The sequence below is a fragment of the Coturnix japonica genome, unplaced genomic scaffold, assembly GCF_054131305.1.
Source record: "Coturnix japonica strain WE unplaced genomic scaffold, WE-NBRP24 Scf051, whole genome shotgun sequence".
Lineage (NCBI taxonomy): Eukaryota > Metazoa > Chordata > Aves > Galliformes > Phasianidae > Coturnix > Coturnix japonica.
Genome location: NW_028188954.1, coordinates 853,407 through 864,498, shown reverse-complemented (window position 1 = coordinate 864,498; position 11,092 = coordinate 853,407).

Genomic DNA, 11,092 nt, shown 5'->3' with positions numbered 1-11,092 from the left:
GCCGCAGTAGATTCCGAGTTGAGACGTAGCCGCAGTAGATTCCGAGTTGAGACGTCGCCGCAGTAGATTCCGAGTTGAGACGTCGCCGCAGTAGATTCCGAGTTCAGACGTAGCCGCAGTGGATTCCGAGTTGAGACGTCGCCGCAGTAGATTCCGAGTTGAGACGTAGCCGCAGTGGATTCCGAGTTGAGACGTCGCCGCAGTAGATTCCGAGTTGAGACGTAGCCGCAGTGGATTCCGAGTTGAGACGTAGCCGCAGTAGATTCCGAGTTGAGACGTAGCCGCAGTGGACTCCGAGTTGAGACGTAGCCGCAGTAGATTCCGAGTTGAGACGTCGCCGCAGTTGATTCCGAGTTGAGACGTCGCCGCAGTAGATTCAGTGTTGAGACGTAGCCGCAGAGGACTCCGAGTTGAGACGTAGCCTCAGTGGATTCCGAGTTGAGACGTAGCCGCAGTAGATTCCGAGTTGAGACGTAGCCGCAGTGGATTCCGAGTTGAGACGTAGCCGCAGTAGATTCCGAGTTGAGACGTAGCCGCAGTGGATTCCGAGTTGAGACGTCGCCGCAGTAGATTCCGAGTTGAGACGAAGCCGCAGTGGATTCCGAGTTGAGACGTCACCGCAGTAGATTCCGAGTTGAGACGTAGCCGCAGTGGATTCCGAGTTGAGACGTAGCCGCAGTAGATTCCGAGTTGAGACGTAGCCGCAGTGGACTCCGAGTTGAGACGTAGCCGCAGTAGATTCCGAGTTGAGACGTCGCCGCAGTCGATTCCGAGTTGAGACGTAGCCGCAGTAGATTCCGAGTTGAGACGTAGCCGCAGTGGATTCCGAGTTGAGACGTAGCCGCAGTAGATTCCGAGTTGAGACGTAGCCGCAGTGGATTACGAGTTGAGACGTAGCCGAAGTAGATTCCGAGTTGAGACGTAGCCGCAGTGGATTCCGAGTTGAGACGTAGCCGCAGTAGATTCCGAGTTGAGACGTAGCCGCAGTGGACTCCGAGTTGAGACGTAGCCGCAGTGGATTCCGAGTTGAGACGTAGCCGCAATAGATTCCGAGTTGAGACGTAGCCGCAGTGGACTCCGAGTTGAGACGTAGCCGCAGTAGATTCCGAGTTGAGAATCGCCGCAGTAGATTCAGTGTTGAGACGTAGCCGCAGTGGATTCCGAGTTGAGACGTAGCCGCAGTGGACTCCGAGTTGAGACGTCGCCGCAGTAGATTCCGAGTTGAGACGTCGCCGCAGTAGATTCAGTGTTGAGACGTAGCCGCAGTGGATTCCGAGTTGAGACGTAGCCGCAGTAGATTCCGAGTTGAGACGTAGCCGCAGTGGACTCCGAGTTGAGACGTAGCCGCAGTAGATTCCGAGTTGAGAATCGCCGCAGTAGATTCAGTGTTGAGACGTAGCCGCAGTGGACTCCGAGTTGAGACGTCGCCGCAGTAGATTCCGAGTTGAGACGTAGACGCAGTGGATTCCGAGTTGAGACGTAGCCGCAGTAGATTCCGAGTTGAGACGTAGCCGCAGTGGACTCCGAGTTGAGACGTCGCCGCAGTAGATTCCGAGTTGAGACGTCGCCGCAGTAGATTCAGTGTTGAGACATAGCCACAGTGGATTCCGAGTTGAGACGTAGCCGCAGTAGATTCCGAGTTGAGACGTAGCCGCAGTGGACTCCGAGTTGAGACGTAGCCGCAGTAGATTCCGAGTTGAGACGTCGCCGCAGTAGATTCCGAGTTGAGACGTCGCCGCAGTAGATTCAGTGTTGAGACGTAGCCGCAGAGGACTCCGAGTTGAGACGTAACCGCAGTGGATTCCGAGTTGAGACGTAGCCGCAGTGGATTCCGAGTTGAGACGTAGCCGCAGTAGATTCCGAGTTGAGACGTAGCCGCAGTGGATTCCGAGTTGAGACGTCGCCGCAGTAGATTCCGAGTTGAGACGAAGCCGCAGTGGATTCCGAGTTGAGACGTCGCCGCAGTAGATTCCGAGTTGAGACGTCGCCGCAGTAGATTCCGAGTTGAGACGTAGCCGCAGTGGATTCCGAGTTGAGACGTAGCCGCAGTAGATTCCGAGTGGAGACGTAGCCGCAGTGGACTCCGAGTTGAGACGTAGCCGCATTAGATTCCGAGTTGAGACGTCGCCGCAGTAGATTCAGTGTTGAGTCGTAGCCGCAGTGGACTCCGAGTTGAGACGTAGCCGCAGTAGAATCCGAGTTGAGACGTCGCCGCAGCAGATTCCGAGTTGAGACGTCGCCGCAGTAGATTCCGAGTTGAGACGTAGCCGCAGTGGATTTCGAGTTGAAACGTCGCCGCAGTAGATTCCGAGTTGAGACGTAGCCGCAGTAGATTCCGAGTTGAGACGTCGCCGCAGTAGATTCCGAGTTGAGACGTTGCCGCAGTAGATTCCGAGTTCAGACGTAGCCGCAGTGGATTCCGAGTTGAGACGTCGCCGCAGTAGATTCCGAGTTGAGACGTAGCCGCAGTAGATTCCGAGTTGAGACGTAGCCGCAGTGGACTCCGAGTTGAGACGTAGCCGCAGTAGATTCCGAGTTGAGACGTCGCCGCAGTCGATTCAGTGTTGAGACGTAGCCGCAGTGGACTCCGAGCTGAGACGTAGCCGCAGTAGATTCCGAGTTGAGACGTCGCCGCAGTAGATTCCGAGTTGAGACGTAGCCGCAGTGGATTCCGAGTTGAGACGTCGCCGCAGTAGATTCCGAGTTGAGACGTAGCCGCAGTGGATTCCGAGTTGAGACGTAGCCGCAGTAGATTCCGAGTTGAGACGTAGCCGCAGTGGACTCCGAGTTGAGACGTAGCCGCAGTGGATTCCGAGTTGAGACGTAGCCGCAATAGATTCCGAGTTGAGACGTAGCCGCAGTGGACTCCGAGTTGAGACGTAGCCGCAGTACATTCCGAGTTGAGAATCGCCGCAGTAGATTCAGTGTTGAGACGTAGCCGCAGTGGATTCCGAGTTGAGACGTAGCCGCAGTGGACTCCGAGTTGAGACGTCGCCGCAGTAGATTCCGAGTTGAGACGTCGCCGCAGTAGATTCAGTGTTGAGACGTAGCCGCAGTGGATTCCGAGTTGAGACGTAGCCGCAGTAGATTCCGAGTTGAGACGTAGCCGCAGTGGACTCCGAGTTGAGACGTAGCCGCAGTAGATTCCGAGTTGAGAATCGCCGCAGTAGATTCAGTGTTGAGACGTAGCCGCAGTGGACTCCGAGTTGAGACGTCGCCGCAGTAGATTCCGAGTTGAGACGTAGACGCAGTGGATTCCGAGTTGAGACGTAGCCGCAGTAGATTCCGAGTTGAGACGTAGCCGCAGTGGACTCCGAGTTGAGACGTCGCCGCAGTAGATTCCGAGTTGAGACGTCGCCGCAGTAGATTCAGTGTTGAGACATAGCCACAGTGGATTCCGAGTTGAGACGTAGCCGCAGTAGATTCCGAGTTGAGACGTAGCCGCAGTGGACTCCGAGTTGAGACGTAGCCGCAGTAGATTCCGAGTTGAGACGTCGCCGCAGTAGATTCCGAGTTGAGACGTCGCCGCAGTAGATTCAGTGTTGAGACGTAGCCGCAGAGGACTCCGAGTTGAGACGTAACCGCAGTGGATTCCGAGTTGAGACGTAGCCGCAGTGGATTCCGAGTTGAGACGTAGCCGCAGTAGATTCCGAGTTGAGACGTAGCCGCAGTGGATTCCGAGTTGAGACGTCGCCGCAGTAGATTCCGAGTTGAGATGAAGCCGCAGTGGATTCCGAGTTGAGACGTCGCCGCAGTAGATTCCGAGTTGAGACGTCGCCGCAGTAGATTCCGAGTTGAGACGTAGCCGCAGTGGATTCCGAGTTGAGACGTAGCCGCAGTAGATTCCGAGTGGAGACGTAGCCGCAGTGGACTCCGAGTTGAGACGTAGCCGCATTAGATTCCGAGTTGAGACGTCGCCGCAGTAGATTCAGTGTTGAGTCGTAGCCGCAGTGGACTCCGAGTTGAGACGTAGCCGCAGTAGAATCCGAGTTGAGACGTCGCCGCAGCAGATTCCGAGTTGAGACGTCGCCGCAGTAGATTCCGAGTTGAGACGTAGCCGCAGTGGATTTCGAGTTGAAACGTCGCCGCAGTAGATTCCGAGTTGAGACGTAGCCGCAGTAGATTCCGAGTTGAGACGTCGCCGCAGTAGATTCCGAGTTGAGACGTTGCCGCAGTAGATTCCGAGTTCAGACGTAGCCGCAGTGGATTCCGAGTTGAGACGTCGCCGCAGTAGATTCCGAGTTGAGACGTAGCCGCAGTGGATTCCGAGTTGAGACGTCGCCGCAGTAGATTCCGAGTTGAGATGTAGCCGCAGTGGATTCCGAGTTGAGACGTAGCCGCAGTAGATTCCGAGTTGAGACGTAGCCGCAGTGGACTCCGAGTTGAGACGTAGCCGCAGTGGATTCCGAGTTGAGACGTCGCCGCAGTAGATTCCGAGTTGAGACGTAGCCGCAGTAGATTCCGAGTTGAGACGTAGCCGCAGTGGATTCCAAGTTGAGACGTCGCCGCAGTAGATTCCGAGTTGAGACGAAGCCGCAGTGGATTCCGAGTTGAGACGTCGCCGCAGTAGATTCCGAGTTGAGACGTCGCCGCAGTAGATTCAGTGTTGAGACGTAGCCGCAGTGGATTCCGAGTTGAGACGTAGCCGCAGTAGATTCCGAGTTGAGACGTAGCCGCAGTGGACTCCGAGTTGAGACGTAGCCGCAGTAGATTCCGAGTTGAGACGTCGCCGCAGTAGATTCCGAGTTGAGACGTCGCCGCAGTAGATTCAGTGTTGAGACGTAGCCGCAGAGGACTCCGAGTTGAGACGTAGCCGCAGTGGATTCCGAGTTGAGACGTAGCCGCAGTGGATTCCGAGTTGAGACGTAGCCGCAGTAGATTCCGAGTTGAGACGTAGCCGCAGTGGATTCCGAGTTGAGACGTCGCCGCAGTAGATTCCGAGTTGAGACGAAGCCGCAGTTGATTCCGAGTTGAGACGTCGCCGCAGTAGATTCCGAGTTGAGACGAAGCCGCAGTGGATTCCGAGTTGAGACGTCGCCGCAGTAGATTCCGAGTTGAGACGTAGCCGCAGTGGATTCCGAGTTGAGACGTCGCCGCAGTAGATTCCGAGTTGAGACGTAGCCGCAGTGGATTCCGAGTTGAGACGTAGTCGCAGTAGATTCCGAGTTGAGACGTAGCCGCAGTGGACTCCGAGTTGAGACGTAGCCGCAGTAGATTCCGAGTTGAGACGTCGCCGCAGTAGATTCAGTGTTGAGACGTAGCCGCAGTGGATTCCGAGTTGAGACGTAGCCGCAGTAGATTCCGAGTTGAGACGTAGCCGCAGTGGACTCCGAGTTGAGACGTAGCCGCATTAGATTCCGAGTTGAGACGTCGCCGCAGTAGATTCAGTGTTGAGACGTAGCCGCAGTGGACTCCGAGTTGAGACGTAGCCGCAGTAGATTCCGAGTTGAGACGTCGCCGCAGCAGATTCCGAGTTGAGACGTCGCCGCAGTAGATTCTGAGTTGAGACGTAGCCGCAGTGGATTTCGAGTTGAAACGTCGCCGCAGTAGATTCCGAGTTGAGACGTAGCCGCAGTAGATTCCGAGTTGAGACGTAGCCGCAGTAGATTCCGAGTTGAGACGTCGCCGCAGTAGATTCCGAGTTCAGACGTAGCCGCAGTGGATTCCGAGTTGAGACGTCGCCGCAGTAGATTCCGAGTTGAGACGTAGCCGCAGTGGATTCCGAGTTGAGACGTCGCCGCAGTAGATTCCGAGTTGAGACGTCGCCGCAGTAGATTCCGAGTTCAGACGTAGCCGCAGTGGATTCCGAGTTGAGACGTCGCCGCAGTAGATTCCGAGTTGAGACGTAGCCGCAGTGGATTCCGAGTTGAGACGTCGCCGCAGTAGATTCCGAGTAGAGACGTAGCCGCAGACATTCCGAGTTGAGACGTAGCCGCAGTAGATTCTGAGTTGAGACGTAGCCGCAGTAGATTCCGAGTTGAGTTGTAGCCGCAGTAGATTCCGAGTTGAGACGTAGCCGCAGTGGATTCCGAGTTGAGACGTAGCCGCAGTAGATTCCGAGTTGAGACGTAGCCGCAGTGGACTCCGAGTTGAGACGTAGCCGCATTAGATTCCGAGTTGAGACGTCGCCGCGGTAGATTCAGTGTTGAGACGTAGCCGCAGTGGACTCCGAGTTGAGACGTAGCCGCAGTAGATTCCGAGTTGAGACGTCGCCGCAGCAGATTCCGAGTTGAGACGTCGCCGCAGTAGATTCCGAGTTGAGACGTAGCCGCAGTGGATTTCGAGTTGAAACGTCGCCGCAGTAGATTCCGAGTTGAGACGTAGCCGCAGTAGATTCCGAGTTGAGACGTCGCCGCAGTAGATTCCGAGTTGAGACGTCGCCGCAGTAGATTCCGAGTTCAGACGTAGCCGCAGTGGATTCCGAGTTGAGACGTCGCCGCAGTAGATTCCGAGTTGAGACGTAGCCGCAGTGGATTCCGAGTTGAGACGTCGCCGCAGTAGATTCCGAGTTGAGACGTAGCCGCAGTGGATTCCGAGTTGAGACGTAGCCGCAGTAGATTCCGAGTTGAGACGTAGCCGCAGTGGACTCCGAGTTGAGACGTAGCCGCAGTAGATTCCGAGTTGAGACGTCGCCGCAGTAGATTCCGAGTTGAGACGTCGCCGCAGTAGATTCAGTGTTGAGACGTAGCCGCAGAGGACTCCGAGTTGAGACGTAGCCTTAGTGGATTCCGAGTTGAGACGTAGCCGCAGTAGATTCCGAGTTGAGACGTAGCCGCAGTGGATTCCGAGTTGAGACGTAGCCGCAGTAGATTCCGAGTTGAGACGTAGCCGCAGTGGATTCCGAGTTGAGACGTCGCCGCAGTAGATTCCGAGTTGAGACGAAGCCGCAGTGGATTCCGAGTTGAGACGTCGCCGCAGTAGATTCCGAGTTGAGACGTAGCCGCAGTGGATTCCGAGTTGAGACGTAGCCGCAGTAGATTCCGAGTTGAGACGTAGCCGCAGTGGACTCCGAGTTGAGACGTAGCCGCAGTAGATTCCGAGTTGAGACGTCGCCGCAGTCGATTCAGTGTTGAGACGTAGCCGCAGTGGACTCCGAGCTGAGACGTAGCCGCAGTAGATTCCGAGTTGAGACGTCGCCGCAGTAGATTCCGAGTTGAGACGTAGCCGCAGTGGATTCCGAGTTGAGACGTCGCCGCAGTAGATTCCGAGTTGAGACGTAGCCGCAGTGGATTCCGAGTTGAGACGTAGCCGCAGTAGATTCCGAGTTGAGGGGTAGCCGCAGTGGACTCCGAGTTGAGACGTCGCCGCAGTAGATTCCGAGTTGAGACGTCGCCGCAGTAGATTCAGTGTTGAGACGTAGCCGCAGTGGATTCCGAGTTGAGACGTAGCCGCAGTAGATTCCGAGTTGAGACGTAGCCGCAGTGGACTCCGAGTTGAGACGTAGCCGCAGTAGATTCCGAGTTGAGAATCGCCGCAGTAGATTCAGTGTTGAGACGTAGCCGCAGTGGACTCCGAGTTGAGACGTCGCCGCAGTAGATTCCGAGTTGAGACGTAGACGCAGTGGATTCCGAGTTGAGACGTAGCCGCAGTAGATTCCGAGTTGAGACGTAGCCGCAGTGGACTCCGAGTTGAGACGTCGCCGCAGTAGATTCCGAGTTGAGACGTCGCCGCAGTAGATTCAGTGTTGAGACGTAGCCACAGTGGATTCCGAGTTGAGACGTAGCCGCAGTAGATTCCGAGTTGAGACGTAGCCGCAGTGGACTCCGAGTTGAGACGTAGCCGCAGTAGATTCCGAGTTGAGACGTCGCCGCAGTAGATTCCGAGTTGAGACGTCGCCGCAGTAGATTCAGTGTTGAGACGTAGCCGCAGAGGACTCCGAGTTGAGACGTAGCCGCAGTGGATTCCGAGTTGAGACGTAGCCGCAGTGGATTCCGAGTTGAGACGTAGCCGCAGTAGATTCCGAGTTGAGACGTAGCCGCAGTGGATTCCGAGTTGAGACGTCGCCGCAGTAGATTCCGAGTTGAGACGAAGCCGCAGTGGATTCCGAGTTGAGACGTCGCCGCAGTAGATTCCGAGTTGAGACGTCGCCGCAGTAGATTCCGAGTTGAGACGTAGCCGCAGTGGATTCCGAGTTGAGACGTAGCCGCAGTAGATTCCGAGTTGAGACGTAGCCGCAGTGGACTCCGAGTTGAGACGTAGCCGCATTAGATTCCGAGTTGAGACGTCGCCGCAGTAGATTCAGTGTTGAGTCGTAGCCGCAGTGGACTCCGAGTTGAGACGTAGCCGCAGTAGAATCCGAGTTGAGACGTCGCCGCAGCAGATTCCGAGTTGAGACGTCGCCGCAGTAGATTCCGAGTTGTGACGTAGCCGCAGTGGATTTCGAGTTGAAACGTCGCCGCAGTAGATTCCGAGTTGAGACGTAGCCGCAGTAGATTCCGAGTTGAGACGTCGCCGCAGTAGATTCCGAGTTGAGACGTTGCCGCAGTAGATTCCGAGTTCAGACGTAGCCGCAGTGGATTCCGAGTTGAGACGTCGCCGCAGTAGATTCCGAGTTGAGACGTAGCCGCAGTGGATTCCGAGTTGAGACGTAGCCGCAGTAGATTCCGAGTTGAGACGTAGCCGCAGTGGACTCCGGGTTGAGACGTAGCCGCAGTAGATTCCGAGTTGAGACGTCGCCGCAGTCGATTCAGTGTTGAGACGTAGCCGCAGTGGACTCCGAGCTGAGACGTAGCCGCAGTAGATTCCGAGTTGAGACGTCGCCGCAGTAGATTCCGAGTTGAGACGTAGCCGCAGTGGATTCCGAGTTGAGACGTCGCCGCAGTAGATTCCGAGTTGAGACGTAGCCGCAGTGGATTCCGAGTTGAGACGTAGCCGCAGTAGATTCCGAGTTGAGACGTAGCCGCAGGGGACTCCGAGTTGAGACGTCGCCGCAGTAGATTCCGAGTTGAGACGTCGCCGCAGTAGATTCAGTGTTGAGACGTAGCCGCAGTGGATTCCGAGTTGAGACGTAGCCGCAGTAGATTCCGAGTTGAGACGTAGCCGCAGTGGACTCCGAGTTGAGACGTAGCCGCAGTAGATTCCGAGTTGAGAATCGCCGCAGTAGATTCAGTGTTGAGACGTAGCCGCAGTGGACTCCGAGTTGAGACGTCGCCGCAGTAGATTCCGAGTTGAGACGTAGACGCAGTGGATTCCGAGTTGAGACGTAGCCGCAGTAGATTCCGAGTTGAGACGTAGCCGCAGTGGACTCCGAGTTGAGACGTCGCCGCAGTAGATTCCGAGTTGAGACGTCGCCGCAGTAGATTCAGTGTTGAGACGTAGCCACAGTGGATTCCGAGTTGAGACGTAGCCGCAGTAGATTCCGAGTTGAGACGTAGCCGCAGTGGACTCCGAGTTGAGACGTAGCCGCAGTAGATTCCGAGTTGAGACGTCGCCGCAGTAGATTCCGAGTTGAGACGTCGCCGCAGTAGATTCAGTGTTGAGACGTAGCCGCAGAGGACTCCGAGTTGAGACGTAGCCGCAGTGGATTCCGAGTTGAGACGTAGCCGCAGTGGATTCCGAGTTGAGACGTAGCCGCAGTAGATTCCGAGTTGAGACGTAGCCGCAGTGGATTCCGAGTTGAGACGTCGCCGCAGTAGATTCCGAGTTGAGACGAAGCCGCAGTGGATTCCGAGTTGAGACGTCGCCGCAGTAGATTCCGAGTTGAGACGTCGCCGCAGTAGATTCCGAGTTGAGACGTAGCCGCAGTGGATTCCGAGTTGAGACGTAGCCGCAGTAGATTACGAGTTGAGATGTAGCCGCAGTGGACTCCGAGTTGAGACGTAGCCGCATTAGATTCCGAGTTGAGACGTCGCCGCAGTAGATTCAGTGTTGAGTCGTAGCCGCAGTGGACTCCGAGTTGAGACGTAGCCGCAGTAGAATCCGAGTTGAGACGTCGCCGCAGCAGATTCCGAGTTGAGACGTCGCCGCAGTAGATTCCGAGTTGAGACGTAGCCGCAGTGGATTTCGAGTTGAAACGTCGCCGCAGTAGATTCCGAGTTGAGACGTAGCCGCAGTAGATTCCGAGTTGAGACGTCGCCGCAGTAGATTCCGAGTTGAGACGTTGCCGCAGTAGATTCCGAGTTCAGACGTAGCCGCAGTGGATTCCGAGTTGAGACGTCGCCGCAGTAGATTCCGAGTTGAGACGTAGCCGCAGTGGATTCCGAGTTGAGACGTCGCCGCAGTAGATTCCGAGTTGAGATGTAGCCGCAGTGGATTCCGAGTTGAGACGTAGCCGCAGTAGATTCCGAGTTGAGACGTAGCCGCAGTGGACTCCGAGTTGAGACGTAGCCGCAGTGGATTCCGAGTTGAGACGTCGCCGCAGTAGATTCCGAGTTGAGACGTAGCCGCAGTAGATTCCGAGTTGAGACGTAGCCGCAGTGGATTCCGAGTTGAGACGTCGCCGCAGTAGATTCCGAGTTGAGACGAAGCCGCAGTGGATTCCGAGTTGAGACGTCGCCGCAGTAGATTCCGAGTTGAGACGTCGCCGCAGTAGATTCAGTGTTGAGACGTAGCCGCAGTGGATTCCGAGTTGAGACGTAGCCGCAGTAGATTCCGAGTTGAGACGTAGCCGCAGTGGACTCCGAGTTGAGACGTAGCCGCAGTAGATTCCGAGTTGAGACGTCGCCGCAGTAGATTCCGAGTTGAGACGTCGCCGCAGTAGATTCAGTGTTGAGACGTAGCCGCAGAGGACTCCGAGTTGAGACGTAGCCGCAGTGGATTCCGAGTTGAGACGTAGCCGCAGTGGATTCCGAGTTGAGACGTAGCCGCAGTAGATTCCGAGTTGAGACGTAGCCGCAGTGGATTCCGAGTTGAGACGTCGCCGCAGTAGATTCCGAGTTGAGACGAAGCCGCAGTTGATTCCGAGTTGAGACGTCGCCGCAGTAGATTCCGAGTTGAGACGAAGCCGCAGTGGATTCCGAGTTGAGACGTCGCCGCAGTAGATTCCGAGTTGAGACGTAGCCGCAGTGGATTCCGAGTTGAGACGTCGCCGCAGTAGATTCCGAGTTGAGACGTAGCCGCAGTGGATTCCGAGTTGAGACGTAGCCGCAGTAGA